General features: G+C 38.9%; 1 long non-coding RNA gene across 2 annotated transcripts in view; it reads right to left on the bottom strand.

The window, feature by feature from the left end:
* Positions 1-27,971, bottom strand: part of LOC141523381 (uncharacterized) — a 71,945-nt gene that overhangs the window by 6,614 nt on the left and 37,360 nt on the right. For both annotated transcript variants that reach the window (XR_012478479.1, XR_012478478.1), the window contains exon 3: positions 27,509-27,585. This is a non-coding gene — a long non-coding RNA (uncharacterized LOC141523381). The remainder of the gene's footprint in view (positions 1-27,508; positions 27,586-27,971) is intronic.

Here is a 27,971-nt window from a genome sequence, read left to right as displayed (position 1 = left end):
AGTTTCCTGACTTTGGACTTTAGTGCCAGGCTTTGTGCATTTTGGAGATAATTTTTAGGTTCCTGTTGCTTGGAGGCACTGAGTGCTATGTTATTCTGGGTTTGTAGGTGTGGTTCATACTAGGAAGCTATTAGCTTTGCAGTGCTAGGTAGCAAATTGGCTGAATCCAAGACAGTCTTAGTTCTGCAAGTTACTGTCATGGATTTGAGTCTGAGCAACACACTTGTGGGCTCGGCTCTGGTTGTAGTTACAATAGATTGCTTCTGGACTTAACCACTCTTGGCCAGTTGGAAAATTCTGCTGGTGCAGAGTAAAGAATTGAACATTTCCTTTGGTCTAAGATTCCTGCCTTGGTTATTTTATTGTAGGCTTAAGAGCAAGCTGAAACATGGAAGTATGACCCCACTCCATTCCTGGGGTCAGAACCATGTAGTTGATGCTTTCTTCTGTATCTGGTCCTTGCATTGTTACAACCTAGGATCCATGACCCCTCCTTACTTGGTCTCAGATTCCCTCTTCAGTCTTCCCTGGATCTGTGACATAGAACTGAGTAGTAAGTTGTTGTTTGGTACCTATTTCTGCACCTGTATAAGTTCAGGCCCCTCTCTCCTGGATGTGACATCTCTTCTTTCCAAGTATACAGACGCCCTCCTTGCATCAACTACTCTGTATGATCATTCCTAAGTTGGTCTTTTCCCCCCAGTGACTAGTTAGCAATTTGTCTGTTTCCCTGGGCAGATTTGTATTGAAAAATGACTGATTTTTTTAAATTTCCCAATCAGGATTGATCTAATATATTTTTCTCAATAGGTTTGGTGAAGTTGTGGGGTGGTCCTTGACTATACTTCTTCCTACTACTTTACCATCTTGATTCTGTCTCTCTTTCCACATCTCTTAGGTGCTTTCTCTGTTACTGGCTTGTATTGTTCTGGCAGACTGCTACCACTTCTAATTGTCGATGGGATTTGTGATAATTTTGACAGAACCTCAAGTTCTTCTGAACTCATTAGGTTTTCACATAGATGATTCCATTATGTGATACATAAGAAATGGAAGCTCCATATGCTCACACACACGGGGGCTGGATGGGGGATTGGGCAGCCACCCATCTCCTCCTCTTCCCCTTAACAGCTCATAGAAATTCTATTTCACTCACTGTAAGGAAGGAAAAAAGAGAGAACCATCAGTCACCCCTTTTGTATTCTAACTCAATTGTAGCTCAGCAGCTCTTGAGTCATTAGTTCTTGGTTTATTAGTTCCTAGCTCATTAGTTCACTGCATACAATTAGAACTCTTTTCATCATCACATTATACTAAACCCATCATGGTTGGAAACCAGCTCCCCAAAGTTCCACATATTGGATTAGAACCAGGCAGGGAATCTCTGTGTATGCTCCATATAACCCACTAGGAGGAGAACATCTGAGCATAGTAAGAATTGGATTCTTATTAGACAGTCCCTACATTCCATTTCTAAGTCAGCCCTTAAAAAACATTTAGTCCACCTCTTATTAGCTTCACAAGGAAAAGGAACTGAGTTTTATTTCTCTTTGCACTTTTCTCTGCATTAAACAGAAGCAAAGCTTTACACATAGTAAGTGCTTAGTAAATGGTGCTGAACTGAATTGATCTTATGGTTGTAGGAATGATTCATTTGATGCTATCATTTCCTCCTAGCCACAAAACCTACCAATCAGGTGAATGGGGGTCCTGGATTATGGCTATGAGAGCCAGAGATAGGCCAGGCCCTCTTCAAAGATGATGGCTGAATTTCAGAGGATTTGAACAGTTTGGAGTCATTTTTAATCTAAGATATAGAGCAGTTTCCTCATTTACAGGAAGCAACTGAGGCTGCTAGACTGTAAAATCTCATGTCTACACAACTTGTTTTAGTGGAAATTCTGGTTTTTACAAATCAAAAATAATGAACAAGCAAAGAGAGTTTAAATCATTCTAAACAGCCTTTTATAGAATTTTTTTCTACTGAACTTTTTGTGAATCTCAGTTCATTAATTAAAGTGGAGGAAAGAGGAATCCTGGTATATTCTCTTGCCTCTTGTTACTCAAATAGACTACAATCTTTTCTCAACACAATTCTCTGCTAAGTTTGCCATTGAAATTTCCTCTGACAATTCGTTCTGATGGAATGACCTTCGTCCTGATTCATACTATGAAAAAAGAGAGTCTGCAGCCTGAATATATAAAGGGGAAAGCTGTGAATCAAGATCCAGGAGGGCAATGACAAAATGGTCACTCACATTTATATTTCATTTTACAAATTATAAAACACTCAACAACCCATAAGGGGGTAAGGCAGCTGTGGAATAGTGGTAGGAGGGCTGAATGGAGCCATCAAGACCTGAACTTATGCCTCTAGACTAGGTGACCTTTAACAAGTCATATTTACCTTTGAGCTCAGGAAACTCTTTAATAGTATAAATTGCCCCACTGAACTGCATTAATAAAGGAAATTCCCATACTGGAAGTTTCCTTCACCAAAGGAATCATATTTCCAGAAGAATTCTTCCTCTTTCACCTTACCCTGTAAGGTAAGTAGTGTAAATATTATATCTATTTTACAAATAAGGAAGTTTAGGTTCTGATTAAATGATTAAACAAAGTAAACAGAATACTCAAAATATGAATTAAAACCAAGTCCACTTGACTCTAATTTCAGTGATTTCCCATTTTACTAAAGTACCAGTTGCATTATGGAGTTAAGGAATAGAGACATTAATGAACTATGGCTCATCCTCATAGGGAACTAACCCTGTTACCATGGACAAAGTATGCACAGGACAATAGCTAATCTAGATAAAACCATCCAGGGCACTTTTGTTTTGATTTTCAGACATACCTTGGGGTAAAGAGGAGTGGGGAAATAGAACCAGCATTTATTAAGTGCCTACTATATGCCAATTCAGTTGCTGTTGCTGATTGTTTGATTTTGGGTTGTTTGTTTTTTTTTTTGTTTGTTTGTTTCAGTAGTGTCTGACTCTGTGATCCAATTTAGGGTTTTCTTGGAGAAGTTACTGGAGTGGTTTGTCATTTCCTTCAGTTTATTTTGCAGATGAAGAAACTGAGGCAAACAGGATTAAGTGACTTGCCAGAGTCACACAGCTTGTAAGTGATTTGTACACAAGAAGATGAGTCTTCTCCACTCCAGTATTCTGTGTCCCTAGCTACTCAACAGTCTCCTAGGGAATATTAAACAAGGGCACAAATAACTACTAGAAATTTGAGCATGTTTAAGTTTATAAGTGAGGAATAAAATAACATACTCCAAGATTTATGAAAGATAGTAAATTTTGGCCAAGGTAATCAGGGAAGGCTACATGAAGAATATTACATTTGCAGTGATTCTTAAAAATAATATTTCAATAGGATGATGAGAAAGGCCTTCCATATTCTTTTGTTCTAGGAATATGATGATTTTGTAAATTGAGAATTATTGTTTATAATGGGGATGCTAAGATATTCCAAGATTGGAGCATCATAGGTTTAGAGCAGAATAGAGACTTATAAGATCACCTAGTCCAACATTCTTGTTTTATAAATGAAAAATTAGAGAGCCAGAGAGGTTAAATCATTTATCCAGAGTCAAACAGGTAAGAAATCATAGTATCAGGATTTGAACTCAGATCCACTGACTAAATTCCAGCTCCCTCTCCTTGTGCCAAGTTGCCTCTGAAAATCTCCTGTATCATCTTAAAAAGATTAAATTAGGCTCTACATAGTTTTAATGATATTTATATTTCATTGCATTCTAAATCTTTCAAAATTAGGCAAACCTTCCACAACTTAATACTATTAATACATTTGTATAGCACTTCATCCCTTTTAGAAGAGGTTTTCTGAATATCACCTCATTTAATAAAAGCAGATTCTGATTTAACTAAACAAATCTTTTAACCTAGAAAAGCCCATTCCCCAACCACTCTGGATAAATGGAAATTTATTGTAGATCAGTAGTGTATCTGACCCTCACTCCCCCAACTTCCATTGACTCAGGTGTTGCCATGGAGAACAGTACCTTGGGAAGATATGGGAGCTCTCCAGACTAGCTACAACTCACAGGCAGGACCAAGATGCTTGCCCCAAGACCAACTGAACAGAACAAATTGAGATCTCTCTTTGGTTAGATGGTTCTATATGCAGCTATTTGTACTGTGAACCAGCAAATCTCCCAGTTTGTTTAACTTTTGGGGTTTTTTGGTGGAGCAATGGGGTAAAGTTGACTTGCCAAGGTCATACAACTAGTACGTATCAAGTGACTGAGGTCAAATTTGAACTGACCTCCTGTCTCCAAGGCTGGTGCTCTCTATCCATGGTACCACCTAGCTGCCTCTTAGTTTGTTTTATCTGGAATCTTAATTTTGAATCTCCAATTGACCTTGGCAATTGCCTTCCATCTCAGGTCCCTTCAGGATTCATTATAGGTACTTGAGTCTGACTCCTTTACATTGAGATTCTAGCCCTTACTCTGCATAAACTACTCTTTAAAGCCCATCCTGTCTCCTAATCAATACTGTGGACCCTACTAAAAGAAATGATTATTTTTCTTTTATATTAATAACCAATTATTGATTGTGATTAATTCTTTGTATTTTCTCATTTGAAGTCCAGCCTCTCAAGGACATTATTAACCTTGCCCAAAAACTTTATCTAATTTGATCATTTTATCTAATTAGAAAACCTAACAAAGAGAATCTAACCTAGGTGAATTCCAGTTCATTCTGCTTTAAACAGATAGACTTGGGTCGGGGTAGATCCCTTTGTCTAGATTGCAAAAGCTGGAGATGGTCGGGGTAGAGAGTGACATAATCAAAGTTAAAATCTCCCAGTCCCTCATTAGAATAATAATAATATTCACTTTTTCACTAATTGTTAACCAATCAGAGTTGAATTCTACCTGTCAGGAACACTAATTCTTCTGAGGGTATCAAGGGCATCAAGAGGCCTCCTGAGGAGTCTTTGGTTTATGAAAGAAAACCAAGTGACCATCTTTATTAATTATTCACTAGCCACAATTAACAAAATTATTAATTATCCAGAAACTAAATTTCTTGTATTTTTTATTCCTTTGTAACCTTTCAAGGCACTAGGCACTTGCCCAACCAGGACTGATACCTTGTTCTGATGAAATATTTAAATTATCTTCCACTGAGGTCTCTGACATTCTCCAGAGATTCAATCTGATAGCATTCTTTGAAGCTCAGGGGAAAAAACCAGGAATTGGATGTAAGAGAACCAGACCATACATCTAGAACTGGATCTTAAAAGCTATCTAGTCCAATCCACTTATTTTATAAATGGGGAAAATCAGGTCCAGGGAGATGAACTAACTTGTCTGGTGCCATAGAAGTAAATGGCAAAGTTAGGATTTGAACCTAGTGTTCTTTTGGGAGAATCAGGGATAAAGAACCAGTTTTAAAAGTAAGTATATAGAAGTAATATATATATATATATATATATATATATATATATATATATAAAATGTATGTATATAAGTTAGCTATCAGCTATTATTATTATTATTATTATTATTATTGTTTTAAGAAGTTAAAGTCTTAGATAATACAATTTTCAGACAGGCCGAGTGCTTACCAAGTATCAAAATTTATGAAAAGTCACTATAGAGGGTTATGTTTCACCCTTTACCATGAGAAACAAGAGGAGGGGAGAAAACAAGCATTTATCCAATGACTCCTCTGTTCCATACACTGTGCTAAGCATTTATAAATATTAACTTTATCTGATACTCATGAGAACACTGGAAAGTACAGAAAGGAAAGGAAAAAGTCTTTATTTAATGTCTACTCTGTATCAATGTTGGGTTAAGTGCTTTAAAAATATTATTTGCTTCTCACACTAAGCCTGGGAGATGGGGGCTATTAACTCCTATTTTATAGTTGAGGACATTAAGGAAAACTGAGGAAGTTAAGTGACTTGCCCAGGATCACAGAGTGGTAAGTGTCTGAGGCTTGATTTCTTATTATTCCAGGTCCAGCACTATCTGCTGAACCACCTAGTTGATTTCAGAATTAGAGGGTTTGCATTCAATTCCCATCTCTACTGTTTGTTTAACTTTGGACAAATTGTAACATTTCTGGGCTTCATTTTCTTTATTTAGATTCAATGATTTTTTGGGGGAGCAAAGCAGTGGGGTTAAGTGACTTGCCAAAGGTCACACAGCTAGGCAATTCTTAAGTATTTGAAGTTCTATTTGAACTCAGTTCCTCCTGACTCCAGGGCTGGGACTCTATTCACTGTGTCACCTAGCTGGCCTTAGACTCAATAATTTTTTAAAAGTCCCTTCCGGGGTGCAACCGTGGATAGAGTACTGGCCCTGGAGTCAAGAGTACCTGAGTTCGAATATGACTTCAGACACTTGACCCCATTACCTTAAATAAATAAATAAATAAAAATTTTAAGTCCCTTCCAATTCAAGTAAAGACTGGAAGTGTCTAAGGAAAAATACCCTGATACTATACAGTCAGCAAAAAACCCAACCAAATCTGTAATGGTCTCTTCTTTTTTCATCCCTAAGCCATGATTTTATCTAAATAACCAGAGAAATAGATGCTGTGAGAAGAGCTAGAAGGGCTCTTTGAAAATGTAATACTATAAAGTGCAAGAAATGTATGTTCTAAGCAAATAAAATATTTATAAATGAGGAAGACAAATATCTTTTGACTATCCCTATTTTCTCTCACTTCCTTGGCACCATCTCAGCCTCCCAGGGTCCTTGAATTGTCCTTGCATTTCTAATTTGGACTCCCATGATTCTCAGCCTTTCTCCTTGCCACCTAAAACTCAGATATGGCAGAAAGAGCAGTGGACTTGTAATTGGAAGACTTGGGTTCACATGCTTTTTCTACCACTTGGTATTGGAATCACACAATATTTTACTCTCGTGGCAATAAAAATAGCTAATATTTTAGAGCATTACCTCATTCAATATTACTATAGCCAACTGATAGGTCTGTCTGCCTCAGGTCTCTCCCTATACCAATTCATCCTCTACTTGGTCACCAAACTTAAACCCTAAACCAACCCTGTAGGTCTGCTCATATCAATCCCCTAGTCTCCAAGAAGTTATAACCTCTGCAATTAAATATAAAAAACTTCTTAACCTGTCCCCCCTCCTCCACCTTTCCAATCTTATTACACTTTATTCCCCTCTACTTACTATATGAGGATCAACAAGTGCCACAATGGATGGCGTACTATGGTTGTCTATAGAGTATGATCAAGTCCCACCTAACTTCTGATCGCTTTGTTATTTCTAGGGAAGAAAGGCAACCTCAAGCTCCATATACAAGATTTGACATCTTTCACACCTAATACCATACCCAGAGACTAGCACAAAAACTTATTTATCCCTTATTTATCCCTTTCAACCATATATATTGACTTAGAAAACCATGAATTAGCATTATCTATGTTGTATTGTATTTTTATTTTTTATGAAAAATTTCCCAATTAATTTTATTTTTTGGTTTTTGTAAGACAGTGGGGTTAAGTGACTTGCCCAGTCACACAGCTAAGTAATTATTAAGTGTCTGAGGCTGGATTTGAACTCAAGACCGCCTGATTCTAGGGCTAGTGCTCTATCCACTGCTTTAACTAGATACCCCTCCAAATTCCATTTTAATATGATTGTAGACATACTTAGGAACACCTGAGAATCTTGCTTTGCATTTTACACATATCCCTTCCACATCTTGAATTTCCTTAATCATGGTTTCCTTATTTTGTGGCATAAGAAATTAAATGGAAAATTTTGGAGAATTTTGAGGAAGTCTCAGGTGATAGAAGCCAACAGACAATGCAGAGAAAGTTTAGAAACTCAGAAATGCATAAAAATATATTTATAGAATGGCATAATGTCAGCATATTTTCTCTTTAATACAATAGTAATTTAGACTTCTTCCTGTATCAAAGAAGGGTCAAAAATTTTACAAGGATTTTCCAAAACAAGGGGGTGCCAAGACCCTAATTCCCATGATGTGGAAGGGATAACTATACATGTATTTCACATAATTTAGTTCATGGTATAGAAAGAGCACATCACTTTAAGATCATAGAATTTAAACCTGAAAAGGACTTTGAAATCATCTAGTTCCATGCCCTTTTATTGGTGGAGAAATTGAGGCTCAGAAAGGTACCACATGCCCTCCAATCACAAGCAGCAGACTATCTCCAGATCCAGTCCCTTTCCTAAAGGCCTTCCTATTGCCTTTCCTTCTTTTGCCATTCACATTTTGTAAAATGAAAATAATAACAATCCTGGTATTGCCACAATGCTGTTGGTGTCTGAAGCTGTCAGGTCTCAGATAATGATATGGGAGAACAATGAGGGTGGTGGCTAGGGGTAGAAGGTAGTCTTTGAGCTGAAGAAACCTCAGAAGAAATGGCAAGGTGGGGTCAGTCCAATCCAACCCAGGACCATTATTGCCTGGTGACAGCAAACTGACATCATTCTTTATTTAGCCAGATACCGTTACTTATCTAGTAGGAAATTATAACCTGGACCTCCTGACTGTTGTTTTCCCACTGTTTCCCATTAATTCCCCTGGCTTAAACTGCACTTTCCTGAGATCTGGTTTCTTTGCCTCTTCTCTCTGACCTGTGATATTGGTCCTATACTCTCTATTCATTAAAGCATCCTTGACTCCTTGCTTAGTCTTGCAAGGGGTCATTATTTAGGTGCTGATTGCTTAGAGTAAATAGAAATAGCAATTGTTTCTGTTTGGGCCAGAAGGGCCTTAACCTCCCAGATTAATTTTTTTTGACTAGGTAAAAGAGGCCTTTCTTTGCCTCATTTCTTAATCATGGAATGGGCTTCAGTCAAAATGAGGCCTGAGAAAGTCCTTAGCTTAAAAAGGTCAAGAATTCCATTATATCTGGGACCATCTCCCAGCATCCTGATCTATATTTGATCACTGGACTCAGATGGCTCCAGAGGAGGAATGAGGTTGGCAACTTTGTAGAGCACCTCCTCTCCTCACCCCCCACCCCCTTAGATCCCATTCACTTGCACATCATGGCATCACCTCCCTGATGTTATGGTCCTCTTCAGGAATGAAGGACAAACAATAACAATGCCCTGGTCCCTTGCCTGTACTCTTGAATTTCAAGTGTGTCATCTTAGATTTTCTGCAGTTCAACCCTCTCTTTCTCTCTCTCTTGACTTTGTTCTTAAGTCTCTGTATATGGTCTTATCTATCGTGCTCCTACCTCTTTTTTCTCACTCTTTTCTTTTCAGGTTCTTGCTCTTCTTCCTTATCCTTCCTGGACTTCAGTTTTCTCATTTATAAAATGAAAGGGTTTGACTGGGTCTAAGAATCTGCTCTATTCCATTCTTCAGACCTGAGTCATAAAGGGGAATTGCAAAGACTATGTGACTTTAGACACTCTTCGAATACAGGACTGGGAAGGTTGAGGGTACAAGGGAAGGGCACTAAGGCAGCACCAACCCTCTCCACCTCCAAGGGAACCAGTATTTTGATATTTCCAAACAGGGATTAAGGAGGAAAAGGATACAAGCTAATTTGTTGCCAGAACCCTGGGCTGAACAGGCATAGGCCAAAGCTAGGAAAAGGAAATTTTTTTAGATTATATGTCTAGAGTTGGAAAGGTCCTCAAAGGCTACCTAGATCAACTCCCTCACTTTATAGATGAAGAAGCAGTGGGACAGAAATATTGTTACTTACATAAAGTCACACAGGTAGGGTTCCAGGTAGGATTTGAACCTAGGTCTTCTGGCTCTGTGGGCAACTTAATGGTACAGTGGATAGAGTGCCAGGCTTAGAGGTATCTGAATTCAAATCTGACCTTGGATACTTACTGACTGAGTGATTCTGGGAAAGTCACTTCTTTGCCTCATTTTCCTCATTTGTAAAATGTATCTCCAATATCTCTGTCAAGAAAACTACAAATGAATTCACAAAGGGTCAGACACAACTGAACAGCAGTAACTTCTGACTCCAAAGTCATCTTCCAACAGATGCTTATCAACTATATGACCTAGGCAAAATAACTTAACCTCTGTTTGCCTCACTTTTCTCATCTACAAAAAGGAATATGTGTTTGTATGTTTGTATATACATGTATGTGTGAGTGTGTTGGGGATGGGGGACATGGTGGACAAGTGGAACAATTAAAATTTTATATATATATATATATATATATATATATATATATATATATATATATATGGGGAGAGAGAGAGTGTGTGTGTACTTTGCAGACCTTAAAATACTTTATAAATTTTAGCCTTTATTATCACTATTATTCATAGGATATACCCAGCATTTTCATGTTAAGTTGTGTTGAATGGTGGGCTATTTCTAAATCCTACCCATTCTATGCAAGGGGAGGTTCAGGTTAGGGTTTTATAGGGGAATTTCTCAACTAGGGACATCTAATAGACCCTCTGATATTATAGGTAGGAAAATTAGTAAAGCTTATGGCATGGAAACTTGAAGACAACGAGAATTCCAAAAGGGAAAGGGCTATCAAGAAAGAATGAGGAAAGGTGGGAAAGGATAGGGAATCTAGAACAGAGAGAAAGAGACTTATGAAAAAGGCCAGGCTTCCAAATCCCAGGGAGACTTCAGTTCCATTTCATTCACATATGAATCTTGGAAAGAACTGATAGAGTTTGAATGAAGAAGCATATTATTTTTCCCTTTGTTTTTGTGGAGTTTTTTTTGGCCTGTGGTTTCTTTCACAATATATCTAATATGGAAATATGGTTCACATGATTGCATATGTATGATCTATAATATCTCAGGGAGAGAGGAGGGGAGGGGAGAATTTGGAATTCAAAATTTTTGAAAAATGAATGTTAAATATTATTTTACAGGTAATTGGGAAAAATAAAATATTATTCAAAACAAAAATGGTACATATGATGTGAGAGTTCTCTTTAACTCTATAATTCTGTACTAGTCTGCAGTCCCTGACCTGGTCCAACTAGCCATTTTCTTTTCCACCTGGAAAGCTACTCCTTTTGTGATATATCCACTTTTGGTGCTTTCAACATCTGCTTTTATTCTGAAGGCCATCCTGGTTGACTTCTGTTTGATTTTTAGAATACCTACATTTTGTAATTATTTTAAAATTAATTTTGAATTTTCCATTCAATTATATGTGTTTTCAATTTATTTTTTCCTCCCCATCACTTAAATTTTTAACACAAATATCCCCTTTCCAAGGGGTAATCCTTAAAATCCAGAATTCTTTATTTTTAGGCTTTGGAGAGCAAGAGAGAGATAAAGAAGGGGGGGTGGAAAATGGAAGAGAAGGAAAAGAAAGGTGAACAAACTGAAGAGGAGATTGTGAAGTATCTGGGAGAGAAAAGATGGTTGTCAGTAAAGAAATTGAAAAAGGCGACAGTTATCCGAATTCTATCTTAATTTAAATCTATACTGGTTAACACAAATAAATGGGACCTTTTCAAAACATTTATTTGGATTGCCATCCTCTCCAATCCTCTTCCCCCCAACACTCAGTTCTTCACTTGCCTTCTAAGGGACTGGATCCTTCAGAGGAATTGTTTTAGTTTGGAAGGAGTAGGAATGGGGCAAGGGTCAGTTCCAGTCACCTTTATTAGCTTATTCACTTTAGGTTTATCCCTGAGGTTGCTATTTGAAGGGTCTATCAGACAGAGATACAAATGATTTTTTCCACCTTGTTTATTTTTCACTTTCCTGCCCAGTTCCCTTGATAAGAGCTTTTGTCTGAGTAAAGAGGATAGAGGGCCAGGGAAGAAAGAGCAGCTGAGGACAAAGAGGAGGAAGCTGGGAGGGAAGGGAGGAGGAAGAGTGGAAGAAAATTGGGATTTGACCTAAGAGAATTAATTAATGGCAGCTGATGGTGCAGTGGACAGAGCACCAGGTCTAGAATTAAGAAAACTTGAGTTAAAATCTGGTTTCAGATATTTACTAACTTGTGTGAACCAGGGCAAATCATTTGATCTCTGTCTCAGTTTCTACAACTGTAAAATGGGGGAACAATAGTACCCCCCCCGAAGGGTTGCTGAGAGGATTAAATGAAATAATATGTAATATTAAAAACCATTTGGCACATAGTAAACAATATAAATGTTTATTGCCTTCTCCTCCCTCATTCCCCAGTTCCTTTGCCTGGAAAAGACAAAACTGGAAGGATAAGTGTGAAAAATATAATTAGTCTTCTATTATATAAAGGGCTGTCAGGAGCTGCAGTAGATAGAGCTTGGGGCTTGGAAGCTAGAGGCCTGAGTTCAATTCTAGCCTCAGATGTTTCCTAGCTTTATGACTCTGGACTAGTCACTTAATCCTGTTTACCTCAGTTTCTTCATCTGTAAAATGCCATGAAAAACCCAAACGAACACATGAAAAGTTTAGACAAAACTGAACAACAACAGGTGATGAAGGAACCAGAAAAAATGATAGCAATTTGCCAATTTAGGCTCCAGGTCAGGAAAACTTTTAGACCAAAAGCAGAATGGGCTTTCTGAGAGATAGTAGCTTTCTCTTCTTGGGGGGACTTCAAACTGCCTGACTACTTCACCCTTATTGAGTGTAAGATTCTTTTTGTGGAGAGCTTGGAGTAGATGGAAGCTGGGGAGCCTTTCCAGCTCTTAGATGCTTTGATTTTACTTTAAGGGACGATGGAGGAAGGATTTAGGGGCTTTGGGAAAAGATTGAGGATAGTAAAAAGTTTTGATCAGGGGCTTTTGTGGATAGATAAAAGTTGCTCTCATGGGTTTTTAATTTTTTAATTTATTTTTTTTAAAAATGAGGTTCACAACATTTATTTTTCTTGTTGTTTCAGTTGTATCCTACTCTTATAATTTCATTTAGAGTTTTCTTGGAAAAGATATTGAAGTGATTTCCCATTTTCTTCTCTAGCTAATTTGACAAAAGATAAAATGGAGTTAAGTGACTTGTCCAGGGTTGCACAGCCAGTAAGTGTCTGAAGCTAGATTTGAACTCATAGAGTTATTATGTCTTTCTAATTCCAGGCCTGCTGTTCTATCCATTGTACCACCTAGTTGCCCTTTCACAACATTAATAAAAGCAAAATTAAGAATTAAATTAATTTTTTCTTTTAATTCCCTTCAGTTTCCCCCTTTCATCTCCTCTAGGAACCTCCTCTGTACCCTCCCCAAGAATATTTTCCCTCAGGGTTCCCAGGTTCATCTATCCTTGTGGTCCAAATAATTTACTCTATGGTGTTAGTAACTTCCTGCTTTCTTTGTCCAGGAGTATTTACATTTTAATAAACAACTTCAGGAGAAAGAAAATGAATCATTAATCTTGGGATTTCAAGCCTAGAAACCAGTCTCTGGAAAAGGTGATTTGGGGAGAAGTAGGCCCTTCCCCAGTGCAATGATGGAATCATATATTTTTTTCACTTTCTTGCTTTTAAAAAAACAATTTAACTAATGTCATAATATGTTTTATATGTCTTTGTATGTACAATGGGTATTGTATTTCTTGTCCTCCCAATGGGTGGAGGATGGGATGGAGGAAGGAAGAGAATTTGGTAATAAAAAAAACTTTTTAAAGTGATTTGTCTAGGATCACACAGTCAGTAAGTATCTGAAGCTAAATTTGAATTCAGATTCTCTTGACTCCTGGTTCAATGCATTATAAACATTACAGAAGATGGTGATAGGGCAATATTTTTTGGACTGGTTCTATGATGCCTTTGCTAAGGGCAATTCCCAATGATGAGACTCCCTCTTAGCAATGCAGAACAGAATGTGTTCTATTAGGCAAAGTCCTAAGAGAGTTGGGACTTGTCAGAATCTCACAGCCCATTTATATCAGATGAAGGCTTGGACTCTAAGTCTCCTTCACTCCATGTTTGCCTGTCTGACCCATCCAACACAACCACAAATGGCTAAAATGGAGACCTTATAGTAATGGGTCACATTTATGTCCTGCTGGAAAAACTCTGCCCTCAAAACAAATATGTGAGGTAGCTAGGGCAAGTATTCCCATTTTTTACATATGAGAAGTGAGACCTAGAGAGCAAGGAAATGGGTTGAAAGATTCCCATAATTCAAAGGTCTGGGTTGGAATCCTGCCCCTGCTACCTGTGTGATTATGGGAGAATTACTTTATCTCTATGACCTCAGTTTCCTCTTCTATAAAATGGGGGAATTGACCTCTATGATCTCTTCTAAGTACTAACTATGTTGGGAACCCAGGTGTCCTGACTTCTGAATTTGAAACTCTTGGCCCAGGATTAGGAGGTTATTGTTCATTCTGTCCAATTTTATGTGATCCTGTGGGTCCATGGGATTTTTTTTGACCAAAATATTAGTATGATTTATCATTACCTTCTTCAGTGAATTAAGGCAAACAGAGGTTGTGACTTGCTCAGGGTCACACAGCTATTCTGAGGTTGGATTTGAACTCAAATCTTCTTGACCCCAGGCCCAGTGCTCTAATCATAGAGTCATCTAGTGAGCAAATCCTAAGGGTCTTGGGGGAGGATATTTGAGTCTTGCTGCAGTGAGCAGAAGGGAGTGCTTCAGTTAGAGTGTGAGATAGGGCCAGGGAGTATGTTGCTATGGCAACTCCCTCACCCACCCCCCCATAACTATTGGCTTCAAATGCCTCCCGCCCCATAAGGGTGGCAAAGGCTTTAACTGTTGTCTGAAGTTTGTTAACTACCAATGTGCTCTGGGGAAGGAAACAGCAGCACATAACCTGGCAAAACTAGGGCACATCCAGGGTCCCCTGGGCAGATGGAATCATTGTGTCCAGAAAGAAGGAGGTCCTGGAGCCCAGAAGCCAGAGGTCCAGGGGAAAGCTCCCTTGCTTTGTCCTGGGGAGGACTGGAGATTTGACAGATCATTTGAAAGGAGAAATGACTAACATTAGATTTCTTTTTCCTTTCCTTGGTCTTTTGGAATATCCAGAGGCCAGATCCAGATTCTGAAAGCTCTTTGCAGCCTCCAGCAGATTAGAGTGAAAGGAAAGAAAAGAGAATGAAGAAGGAAGTGGGGAGAAAAGAAAAAGAGGAAGGTAAAAGAAAGTGAGAGGAAGAAAAATTAGAAAAGGGATGAAAGAAAAAATAAAGGAATTAAGGAGGAAGAAAGAATGAGAGGAAGAAAATGGAAGGAAAAAAGAAAGGGGAAAAGAAAGTAAAGAAAAGAAAGGTCAGAGGGAAGGAAGAAAAAAGTAGAGGAAGAAAGAAAAAAGGGAAAGGAATGAAAAGAGGCAGGCATGAAGAAAGAGAAATGAGGAAAAAGCAAATTGGAAAAAGAAGAAAGGGAAAACAAAAGAGAATTAAAAAGAGGGAAGAATGAAAAGAAGGGAGAAAAGGAATGAAAAGGGAGAAATGGAAAGGAAGAGAAAGAGAAAAATGAAAAGAGAAAGAAAAAGAAAGAAAAGAGAAAGGAAGGAGTGAAAGAAAGGAAGATTCTCTTTTGGGAGTGTGGAATCCTAGGTTCCTATGCTACAGGGCCCTGCTAAATTCTACCTGGGTGACTGCCCATTTCCCCACTGTGGACTTCTGTTTTCTGTAAGTGACCAGTAAGGACTCTTCCAGTTCTAAATCCTGTGATGCTTATCTTCAAAGCCAGATGTAGAAGGCTCAAAGGGAAAGTTGGGGCCTCTGCCAACTCACAATGATTCAGAGCCCCCTTAGCTCCAGTCTCCTGAGAACAGACCAGCCAGAATATAATGATTTGGGGCACATGTACCTTTGGTGGGAGGAGGCTGCTCCTCAGTCTTGAACATTTATTTAGCTTGAAATTCAAGTGGTCAAGCAATAATGTCTTCTGTTGGCTATGTTTTTAACATAGCTTAGGTTGCAGAAGTCTAGGAAATAGGTGTATCCAATACGTTTTCAGGCTTTTTCAACTTTCTAGGGTCTCTATACTATCCCTTAAAAAAAACTCTGATATGGAACAGAAGAGCAGGCAAATAAGGCAACAAGTTTGCTACTTTTCACCATGATGGTGCTGGGAGTCTACCAAGGTAAGAGAGGATTCTCTTACATTTCTTATTTCTTGATGCCTCATTTTTTCTGGATTAGCAAACTCTTTTTTTCATCCTTGAGGACCACTTTTGATTAGTGGAAGACTTTCTTTAAGCTTGCTTATAACATGCCTTCCAGTGGGAAAGGGAAGAGATGTTGAATTATTAGGGGTTTTGGAATCTGGAAAGCATTTTCCATGGCCTATCTAGGTGCATTTTCAGGAAGCATTGGCATGGTAAAGAGGTTGTTTGGAAATCCTCTCCTGGATGCTCAGGACCTGTGACTGATTCCAGTACGAATGTTTGGTAGGAGCACAGACCAGAGCAGCTATTACTGAGCAATCAGAAAAGTCTGTGACAACCCACCAAGGACAGGCCTGGGAGCCAGGAAATGGGGAAAATTAATGGACTTAGACTAGCAGAGTGACACTGAAGGAGCACCAGTATAGAAAAGGACAGCAGGGCTGGCTAGTTCTTTTAAATAGGAAAGTAGATGCTGGGATGTTTGTATGTATTTGTAAGGGGAGATTGCAGGGGTCAGGGCCTCAGAGCCAGAATCAACATCCCAGTCAGCCTTTTTCTATTCTGGCTCATATCTATATTTCTGGAACATTTCCTGACCTAGAATTCATTCCCTGAAGGGCTTATGCTACTCCCTGTCTCTGGCAAGAATGAATTCTCCATTCCCCACCCCCCACCCCCGAACCTCTCAGTGAAAGAGAATAGGATCATAAATTCTACCTCTACAGTCTAAAGATTCTGGGAATCCAGAATCTCAGTGGGAGTTGGGGTGAGGCAGGAACAGGTTTATTTCAGATATACTCACTGGTCCAGCAGTCACAGCCCCTTTCCAAGGTGTCACCTCCCACCCGCAGTTATGCCCTCTTGAGCACTAGGGAAAAAAATTCCCTTCCCCACCCCACCAAATTTTCTCCCTTTGACCAGGGCCTGGGACTGTCAGTATTGAGGACTACACAGCTGAAAATTCAGTTACACACAGTAGCTGAAGGAGACTTCCTTGAGCAGTTACACAGAGGCAGAGTGAGCACCAGATAAATCTGAGCCATTATGCCAACGCTTTCAGAAGGCTGGAAAAATGTAGTAATTACGGTCAACCAGAAGCCCCTGAAGAAAATACCCAATCATCCTTTGAAGTCATTGCATTTTGGGTGACCAATAGGGAAAACTGGCCTCACCAGAGTGATAAATGGGAAGCATATGGGCAATCTGGACAATACCGACCAGGAATGAGCAGACCACTGACATGGATTCTGGGGAAGGCAAAGATAACAGCATAGGAAGATTCACAAGAGGGCAGGTGGGCATGTTGTAGGGTATAGAGAATCAGTTTCCTACTCAGCCCCAGAGTTCTTAACATGGGGTGTGTGGATAGATTTTAAGGTACTCCATGAACTTAGGGGGAAAATGACATCTTTATTTCAATAGTTTCCCTTGTAATTCTATGTATTTGAAAATATTTTCAGAAGGGATATAGACTTGACCAGCCTGTCAAAGAGGTCCATGACATAAGAAATACTAAGAATTTCTTCTCATAGGGACCTCTGGGTTGGGAGTGTCTGGAGTGCTGTAGGTGGGGGTATATTACTGCTGTTTTCTAGTGATTGACAGGATTGAATCTTCCTCATAGTCAAGGCTTCTAGGATGTTCAGTGAGCTCAAGCTCTGAAGAGTGTACATACAGAGCAGAGCAGCATAGAGCCATGAGTGGCAAATATACATTGTCATACTGTTTAAAGATCTGAGAAGAAAGGTTGTATTGATAATTAGTCCATCAGGAGACAGGTTCGGATTGGCCTTGAAATGAGTCATGTTGCCTTGTTATGCCATGAGTCATTATTTCTTCTCATAGTCTGCTGGGGAGCAGAGGTACCCCACTGATATTGGAGGAAATAATGTTTGCCCTTCATTCTTGAAGAAGACCATGATATTAGGGAGGTAATGCCATGACAAGCACATGAATCGGATTTGAGTGAGGGGTACTGTGTTAAGTCATCAGTCTCACTTTCTCCTCCAGAATCATCTGGGTCTAGTGGCCAGATATCAATCAGGATGACTGGAGATGGCCCTGGATGTGGGGTAATCAGGGTTAAGTGACTTTCCCAAGGTCACACAGATGGTTAGTCAAGACTCTGAGACTGGATTAGAACTCCCATCTTCCTGACTCCAAGGCCAGTGCTCTATCACATTGCATAACCTAGCTGCCCCCAACAGGAGGAAAAAGATGATACTCAAGGGCCAAGGACTGTTGGGGTCAAAAGTACCAAAAGTCCTGTTTCCTATATCAAATCAGGCCATAGGGTGAAATGGATCGGGTAAAGGAAAGTGAGAAGGATGTCTTTGCACAACATTCCCCTCACTATAAAATATTTAATTATGCAAGTCTTGTCCTCATGTATATGCTGACATGGTCCTCTTCAATCCCAAAGGATGGACATCACATCATCATTAGATAATCCTTCTCCTTGCCTCCTTTTCAACTCAAGCAACTTAAATGTATTAGAAGTAGGGAGACAAGTTAGGGAGGATTGTAATGACTTAGGGTTTGGAACAAACACATGCTCCGTAGCATAACTCATATTTTTATAGTATGTTTTCAGAGCACTTTCTTGCTTGGCATGGATGCAGACCTATAATCCTAGATACCAGGAAGGCCAAGGTTGGCAGATCTCTTTGAACTCCAGAATTCTGAGCTGTAGTGGGCTTAAGCCAGTTGGGTGTATGCACTGTCTGGCATCTATATGATGAGTGCTGGGGGGAAGGTATCACCAGGTTGTCTAAGGATTGGGAGAGTCAGCCTAGGTCTCAAATGGGCATGAACAAGTTTTGGTTGCTAAAGTCTATATTTTTGAGGATTTTGTGAACCCTGCTTTCTCATTAGTGGGATGAGGAGGAAAAAGTTAATTTTTATGAGGTCAGAGAAGGTAGAGAAATCCCAGATTTCCTAGTAGAGCCATAGAGGCTACTGATGACCAAGAGGTAATGGTAAATTTATGTAAATATATTATATGTAAATATAGTTTTCAATGTTCATTTTTCATAAGATTTTAAGTACCAGATTTTTCCCACCCCCACAAGACAGCAAGCAATAAGTTATACGTGTACAGTCATGTTAAGCATGGTTCCACATCAAGTGGTATTATTGTGAAAGAATAAACAGAACAAAAGGGAAAAACTACTAAAAAAAACCAAAAGAGTGAAAATAGTATGCTTTGATATGCATTCAGACTCCATAGTTCTTTGGATGCAGATAACATTTTCCATCATGAGTCTTTTGGATCATTGTATTTCTTTTTTGTATGTTTTTTTTGCAAGGCAAATGGGGTCAAGTGACTTGCCCAAGGCCACACAGCTAGGTAATTTTAAGTGTCTGAGGCAGGATTTGAACTCAGGTACTCCTGACTACAGGGCTGGTGCTCTATCCACTGTGCCACCTAGCCACCCCTGGATCATTGTATTTCTAAGAAGAGGATCATCACATAGTGTTGCTTTTACTATGTGTAATTCTCCTGGTACTGCTCACTTCACTCAGAATCAGTTCATGTAAATCTAAAATCCACCTGTTTGTAATTCCTTACAGAACAATAATATTCTATTACATTCATATACCACAATTTCTTTAGCCATTCCCAAATGATGAGTATTCCCTCAATTTTCAATTCTTTGCTATCACAAAATAGCTGCTATAAATACTTTGGTACATGTGGATCCTTTCCCCTTTTTTATGACCTCTGGGATACAGACCTAGAAGTTGTTTTGTTGGATCAAAGGGTATGCACAGTTATATGGATCTTTGGGTATAGTTCCAAATTGTTCTCCAGAATGGCTAAATCAGTTCACAATACCCAACAAGCATTAGTGTCCCAATTATCCCACATATTCTCCAATATTTTCTTATTCTGTCATATTAGCCAATCTGAGAGGTATGATAATGCCTCACAGCTTTTTTCATTTGCATTTCTCTAATCAATAGTAATTTAGAGCATTTTTCTCATATGACAATAGGTAGCTTTAATTTCTATCTAAAAATTGCCTGTTCATATCCTTTGACAATTTTGGATGTCACTTTTCATTCCAGGTGTCTGCCATGGTCTTATAGCTAATCATCAGGCACAGAAATGGGACACAAAAGAAAGCTTTAGTTCAATTCAACAAATATTTATCAAATACCATCATATGCAACAAAGAGAACAACAATAAACAGTGTCTATTCTTAAAGAATTTACATTCCAGGAAGAGTATGGATTTGGATTCCCAGTAGAGGGAGAGAATCAGAGCTTTCATAGTCTTAGGATTTCCCTTCAGAGATAGAAGAAATTGAAGGTGGAATCCAGGCCAACTGATCAATAAGTCATAGTCATAGCCTTTTGCCATAACATGATGGAACTGAATCCAATGTTGCTACTACACAGCTTAATCCTTTTTATTCATCTTAGACTTCAAGATCAAAACCAACTCATTAAGAGATGTTTGTTGCAGGCATTTGTAGCACCAAGAACATTGGACTAGAAGTCAAGAAATATGGTTTCAAGAGATTTTGTTGCATGTGATTTTTGGTCATTTTCATACTCTGTGCTAACCCTATTCTATTGCTAACAGTATATAGGCAGCTTAAGGTTGTGGGCAGTGTTATACTAGAGCTTGGCTGAATTGGCTCTCCAGTCAATTATTCAATTTTCACTTGGGCCCATTTATGCTTCAGAAATTGTCAAATGCTGCAAATCAGTATTGGATTTATTTGTTGCATGTTTAGACAAGAAAATGATAGAGGAAATATTAATAATGCAGAATAAATTTAAAAGTGTGTCTTGCATACATTTTTGGTGAGCCAGTTGTTAGACATTTACCAGCATGCCACTGGCCTTGAAGGAGCATGTGAGCTAGTTTTCTACCAGGGTCTATCTACTGGTATAACTGAAGTGACCAAATGAGACACAGACTTGGGAAATCACTTAAAGTTCATTTAATTTTCTTTTTTGGCCCTAGTCCTGAGATATCTTAAATTGCATGGTATGTGAAAGGAGATTGGCAAACCCCCCTTACAGGTTGGGGTTTTACCCATTGCTCATTTGGATTTTTTCCCTCGTTTTAGAGAGGGGGGGAAATTCTACTTTGCTTTCCAAATAGAATCAGCATCTAAATCTCCCAGCAGATGTTGAGAATCAGAGAGGACTTCCTGGGATTAGGGAACGGAGGGAAAGGAAGAAGAGAGCAGACGGAGGGTGGGGAGGCACAGGAACTGGAAAGGGAATGAGGCTTCCAATGGCAGCAAAGTCCCGAATTTGGTTTGTGGTAAATAGGAAAACCAGTTAAAATAAATTGATTAGCATAGGATCTCCTCTTAACACTCTTTAAACTCTAACATCTGCTCACAATAAATAATTCACGTAGTGGATATTAATTAGAAGTCTTGAGAGGGAAAGGCAGTTTGGAAATTCCAAGGAGAAGCTTTTTTGCCAAGAAACCAAAGCTCAGACCCAGATGTAGTGGAGAGGACACATTGACAGGAGCCACCTCCCTTCTCCAGGCTCTACTCAAAGCAGACTGCTCCCAGGCATACCAATGCAGGACTTAGCCCTAGGGGAGTATGACATCTGAAAGTAGTGGCAATGTTTGACCCCCTTTACCCCATCTTTCCAGCCCCCACACTCACACAGCTCATTGGACTAAGAAATTACTTAATGATCATATGCTGTCATTATATAAGGCATGTTCAAAGATACCCAGAGACTGGCAGTTGCTGTGTCCAACTGTGTCCATATACCTCAGTACAGAGAAAGCTATTTCTTAAGAAATCAATATGAAACTGGGGAAAAAAGACTAACTTGATGGGCTGGCTGCAGCTGGGGATGTCTCTGACAGATTGGGAACATCCCCAGATAGTCGTAAGAATAGTTCATGTTTCTTTAGCTCCTTCAGGTTTACAAAGTTCTTTCCTTATAGCTCTGGTGAAGGAGGGAGTACAAGTGTTATCTCTGTTTTACAGAAAAGGAAGCTGAACCTCAAAGAAGTAAAGTGTTTTGTCCAGGTTACACAGCTAGTGAGAATGAGAGCAGTGATTTCCATGAGGTTCTCCTGATTTCCAGAGCTCTCTTCATTTTTTTAGCTTCAGGGGATATACATGTCACTTATACCATTCTATATATTGCTAGGCAAAAACATGAAAGGCACGTGAAGAGTTGATATCTGTAATCTTGCTTCAAAAAAGAGTCCAGAGAGACGAATCAAGATTGAAAGAAAACCTAGATTCCCTAAGATCCATCTAGCAGGTTGGTGAAGAGGCCTGGCTTTCTAACTGAACATAATCAATTAACCAAACATCAAGTGCCTACTATTTTACAATTCCTGCATTATGTACTGGGTATTCTAGTACAAGGAACAAAACAATGCCTGCTCCCAAGGAGTTTATATTTTAAGGGAGACACAGTGAGTACATGTATAAGTATATTCAGAATAAATAGAGACATATTTGGGAGGGGGGCACTGGAAGTTGGAGGGACATGGAAAGACTTCATGTACAGGATAGTGTTTGAAGGAAGAGAATTCTCTGAGGAGGAAGTGAGTAGGGAGTGAGGTCAGTTTGGCTGGTTCAGATCTTTGAAAGGTGTGTAATTTCAAGTAAGACTGGAAAGATAGACTAAAGTCAGGTACAGAAAGACTTTAAAAAAACAGAGGAGTTTGTGGTTTATCCTAGAGGTAATAGGAAACTACTGAAACTTACTGAGTATGAGGAGTAGTATGACTTATAGAAAATCATTTTCTTAGCAGTGTGGATGGTGGATTGAATTAGGGAGAGAAGAGGCAGACCACTTAGGGGAGCACTCCAATATTCTAAGCAAGAAGTCATGAGAACCTGAACTAGGGTGGTAACTATGAGTAGATAGAAGGGGTTTGATAAAAGAGAGTCGCTGTGAAGATAGAGTCAAACTGGCAACTGATTGACTATGTGGAATGGAGAATAAAGAGTTGAGGATATTGCTGAGGTTGAAAGTGGACCACATAAGAAAAGTCTATCCAGAGTAATTGTTGCAGATCAGTTAGAGTTCTCTCCTGTCTTCCCACAGAAGAGTTGTTAGACAATAATGTTTATTATGAAGATTTGCATTAGATGCTTTACAAGCTTAGTGAAGATAGAGCATTATACTTCATCTATAAAGCTTATAGAGAGATCAATACTGTTAATGGGATGGGAAAGAAACATGGACTAGAAGCCAACCTTGCATGGGATAGAACGCAGGTCTTCTGTTGTTTTGTGCCTAGATAGTGGAAGGGAAGCAAGCATTGGCTAGATGGTGACTTGAGAGTGGGCTTGGGAACAGACCAAAGAGATCTATCTCAATAGCAGTCATTCCTTTTGCTCTTCCCTCAATTTGAATTACATTGTGTGACATATGGGAGGCCCAGGCTGGGAGTGTCACTGAGATTTTACTTGACTCTTAACTATAAAAGGGGGCGGGGGCTTGTTTCTATCCTCCTCCCCCAACAAAAGCAGTAACAATACATATCTCCTGTAATCTAGTGTTTTTCAGTTGGATCTAAAAGGATGAGTTCTTTTAAGTGTGAGAGGAGGTGTTCATTCATTGCTATTTGAGGTATGGCCTTCCCCAAATGTCTAATAGGACTTGACCTCAGTATCACTTGCCTGCCTCCTTTTCTTCCTTCTTTTCCACATAATCAGTGATATGCCAGTGTTTGGTGACTTTCTGGAGTTTAGGCTTTTTCAGCAGTAATCTTAGTCTCTTCATTGCCTCTTACCTTACATGTCTCCCCTTGAACCTGATATTCCCTCACCCACCTTTTAGTCTAGTGAGTAAATGATATATTTTCCCTTGGCAATAGGAACAATTGAGTCCCTTGGACTAGTTTTCATTTAATTTGTTTAAGTGTTTATATATTATATGTACATGTAAGTATGTATGTATACACACACATATATATATATATATATATGGAAATATATACATATATTTGCAGATATGTATCCTGGAATTAGAAATCTAGCTCTGTTCTTTGTAGATTCAAACATAAGAAATGATGATAATAAGAGTCTTTTTCTTAAAGTGTGGTAAGTTCTAAATTTTCCTTTTAGGGTCTAAGGCATGCCAGGAATAAGAACAATCTGGGGCCAAAGCTTGAGTAGGGCCCATGTCCCTGTTTTGGTTTTCTTTTAAGTGGTAGTGTGTCACACTGGTATGGGAATAGGTTTGATGGATAATGAACTTCCTCTTGTATCTTTTTTGCAGGGGTCAGAGAGGCACATATGAGAGTAGGTGGGAATGAGGTGTGACTTGTGTTAAACTGACAGAAAAAGAAATTGTAGACAGGTAGACTGATAGCTACTTTTTCAATCTATCAGGAGGACTTGCTTGTGTGAATGACTAGATGAAACATTTTTTTTAAATTCTCTTTTGAGAATCCCAGACTTGAGGGAGTGCAGCAAGAAGTGGTTATCAAGAAGTTGATAAGCAGCCTTCTTGTATTAATGGAGAAATAAGGATCAATTGTAATGTGAGAATCCAGTTAGTGTTTTCTGTTTGTAGAGCAAGATATATGTTGATCATATGACATAAGCAAACAGTTAGGGACTTCCAAACCAAGATGCTCTCTAGAGACAACTAACGTAATGAGCTGGGAAAAAATGTATAGTAATCAGAGGTGTTTCTGAATAGACAGACAGTGTAGCTCCAAGGTATTATGCTTTAAGGATGGAAGGGAATTTTGCCTAAAGGCAGATTCTGGGGTAAATCTCCTAAGGATAATGGTAGCAGGTTGGGGTAAAGGGAACCAGACATTGCCATTGAAGAGTCAAGGGAGAAGCTCTTTAGCCAGGAAGTCAATAAGGAAAGATATGTAAATAAACAAAGAGGGTTCTTGGACTGGAAGCCTGACTATCAGGTAAGGCTTAAAACACCCTTTGTTGGTCCTCTTTTTAGATGGGAAGTGGAAAGCCACCAGGTAGTTGGGTCAGGAGCTAGGTTAATGCTTTCACTTGAACCTGAAGTATTAGATAGCAGATCACTTGTGGTCTGGGTGATAAGATAGGAACAGAAGTTATCAGTGAAGAACAGAAAACTAAGACCATATCACCAATAGAAAACATTTCCTTGTCAACATTGCCTAGCATGGACTTCATTGGATTTGGGAGAGGCTCTAGAAGGTAGTCTGGTAACCAGGTTAGGTAGGAGGAGAACTGAGTCAGTGAATTGGTAAAAGGTACCTCTGATCTAATTACCTTTTCTTTTGATGATAATTTGTGAAGTATCTTTAGGTGATTAACTAATGGAATGGAGATATCAAAAATGGTTCTTAAACCATCATTAGAGGCAAGGTATAGGAAGGCAAGTAAACAGGATAAAACACAAGCTGAAATATTGTAAATCTCTTTTACCTATTTTTACCCAAGAATAAATCATATCCCTGAGAATGGTGGGGTGAGGAGATAGGAGAACAGAAGAGGGGAATAGGCAGAGTCATGGCTCTTAGGGAGAAAAGGGTAGATGGAGGTATGTGAAGAGACCCTGGAGCTCGTATGGCAACTAATGCAAATAGCAGGAAGGGCTAAAAGAACCAAAAGATAAAAAGGTAGATCTTATGTGGAATCTCAGAGGGCAGATGTTAGGAAGAAAAACTTTTTTCCTACAAAGGTCTTTGAGGGGTAAGGAGTAAAGACTGGGCACAATCAAATTTAAACTTTTGAGAGAGCTTTTTATCCTTAATAATTAACATAGCATAACTGAAATAATTGATGCTTAATAAAGGTTTGTGCCTTATTGGAGTGGAAATAGGGAAAGAATAGAAAAAAGACAAAGGGGTTACCCTTTCAAATCTCTCCATGTCAGAGACAATCATGACCTTCAAGGAAACAGGTTGTCACTGTGAGTGACGCTCTTGCAAGTCTCTTTGGAACCATCAATGAGAACATTCAGGGATCTGACTGGGTTGGATTTAGGGGGAGAGATGGCTTTCATCTGCAATTCTTTGGGGAAGCCCACAGTGGAGCTCTCTTATGCAAGTGGCCTTGAACAATGTTTTGGTAACATTGCTTTCCTAAAACTCAGAGGCAGGGCTTAGGAAAGATCAGAATGATAAACACCATCAAAAGGTCTTGCCTCTGTAGATGATAAGATGGTATTCTTCCCTTTTCTTTCCTCTCTTCTCTGGTCCTCATTTCTGCCTAAGTTATCTTATGATCCTTTCTATAAAAGGAAACAAAATGAAAGTAGACTAGTCAGACATAAGACTGACAAGGAGATAAAGGAAAAAAATTTTGAGGGAGAGGTTTGAAGAGATATAAATTGAGATCAAACTCTAGACTGAACTAGAATGATACCTTTCTTTACTATTAGAGGTCCCTGGACTAGATGGACATCCATTTATGTTGAAGCTTTGAACCTAAATTTTCTCTTCTTAGATTTAATTCAATTCAACAAACATTCATTACCTGCTATATACAAAGCTTGATACTGGAGATACAGGGAGAAGTACAAGAATCCTTGCCCTTATGTTCTATTGGGGGAATAGAACAGTCAATATACATTGATAAATATACCAGATAATTTTAAGGAAGGAGAAAGCTTTAAAGATGAAGAGATTTCCAAAGAACTGGACAAGTAATAATGTCAAATCCACCCTTATTCATTAGGGGAGTGAGGGTCCTCATTTGATGTTGGGGTAGGGGGGCCTCAATGACAGAGCAGGAGTAGCATGGACTTAGAGCTTAAGTGGGGCTTTGACCTTATTGTTGGCTCCCTTTTGAGCCAGTCTTTGTGTTCCCCAGGAAGAGGTACAGGGAATGCTGTCAGGGCAGGCAGAGGAGGCAGAGCCTCCCCTTGTCATTAATGTAAAAAAATGTAAAATAAAATATTAATACTTGATCACTGCTCTGATATATATTATATATATACAATTTCTGTATGATTCCAGTCATTTTCATAGATAAAAATAACTATATTTATTTGAGCCTCAAACACAGGGAAAGATGCAATTGATATAGCACAATCTCTCACAAACTGGATCAAGCATGTACACTACAAGCATGCCTGTTGCTGTTTCTCTTTATGTCACCAATGTAACATTTGAAGATCCTCTTTTATTGTATATGCTCATTTTCCATAGTATAGAAGATGAATTTCATGTATGTGTGTAAGATATTTAATATTGCAGATCTTGATTTTAACCACCTGAAAAGCCACTGGGTGAAGCAGTCAATACATCTGTCTCACTGAAAGGGGTATGAGTGTGTTACTGCTATTAAACTCATATATTGCAAATCTTTGATACTGTGCTTCCCTAGTCATGGACCCCACTATTCATCACTTAAAAGGAGTGGGATTAGTAGGTGACAGGCTTCTCATTCTGTTGTTTGGAAGGAACCAGAAAGGAGCATACTATATGGGAACACATATATAGCTATTATAGCCCCTAGGTTGCTAACTTAAACTAAGAGGCAGGAATGTAGGAAAGAAACAGCATAAGAACCATCTTCTCATTCAGTCTTACCAGCTCCAGGTCTTGTCTCAGTGAGAAGATGGTGTTTTTCCCTTTTACTTCCATTTCTGGCCTTTGTATCTCAGTTTCTGCGAAAGAGAAAGCAAAGGAAATTAGAGTAGCTAGAGATGGGGAGATTCAGAGTTAAAAGAAGTGAGAAGTGAGTTAAAAGACAAGTGAGGAGATATAAAGACAGGGATAGAGATCATGCTCTAGAATGAACTAGAATGGTACCTGTGTTTGCTATGACTTTTATTTAGTCCTCTGGGTTAATTTCATTCCATTCAGTTCAATTCAACAAATACCCTTTCCACTTTGTAAGGAAATGTGCTAGGAATAGCTATACAGACAGAGATAAGGATATACAACATATTTTTAGAAGGGAGAAAACATGAAAAACTATGAAATTTCAGAAGAAAAATACTGATAATGATGATCGAAGTCTTTAAAGGGAGGTGAGGTAAGGTATTCATTT

Source organism: Macrotis lagotis, chromosome 5 (assembly GCF_037893015.1).
Source record: "Macrotis lagotis isolate mMagLag1 chromosome 5, bilby.v1.9.chrom.fasta, whole genome shotgun sequence".
In the NCBI taxonomy this organism is placed as follows: domain Eukaryota; kingdom Metazoa; phylum Chordata; class Mammalia; order Peramelemorphia; family Peramelidae; genus Macrotis; species Macrotis lagotis.
Note: the sequence above shows the minus strand (reverse complement) of the source record. Positions and strands in the feature narration are given on the sequence as shown.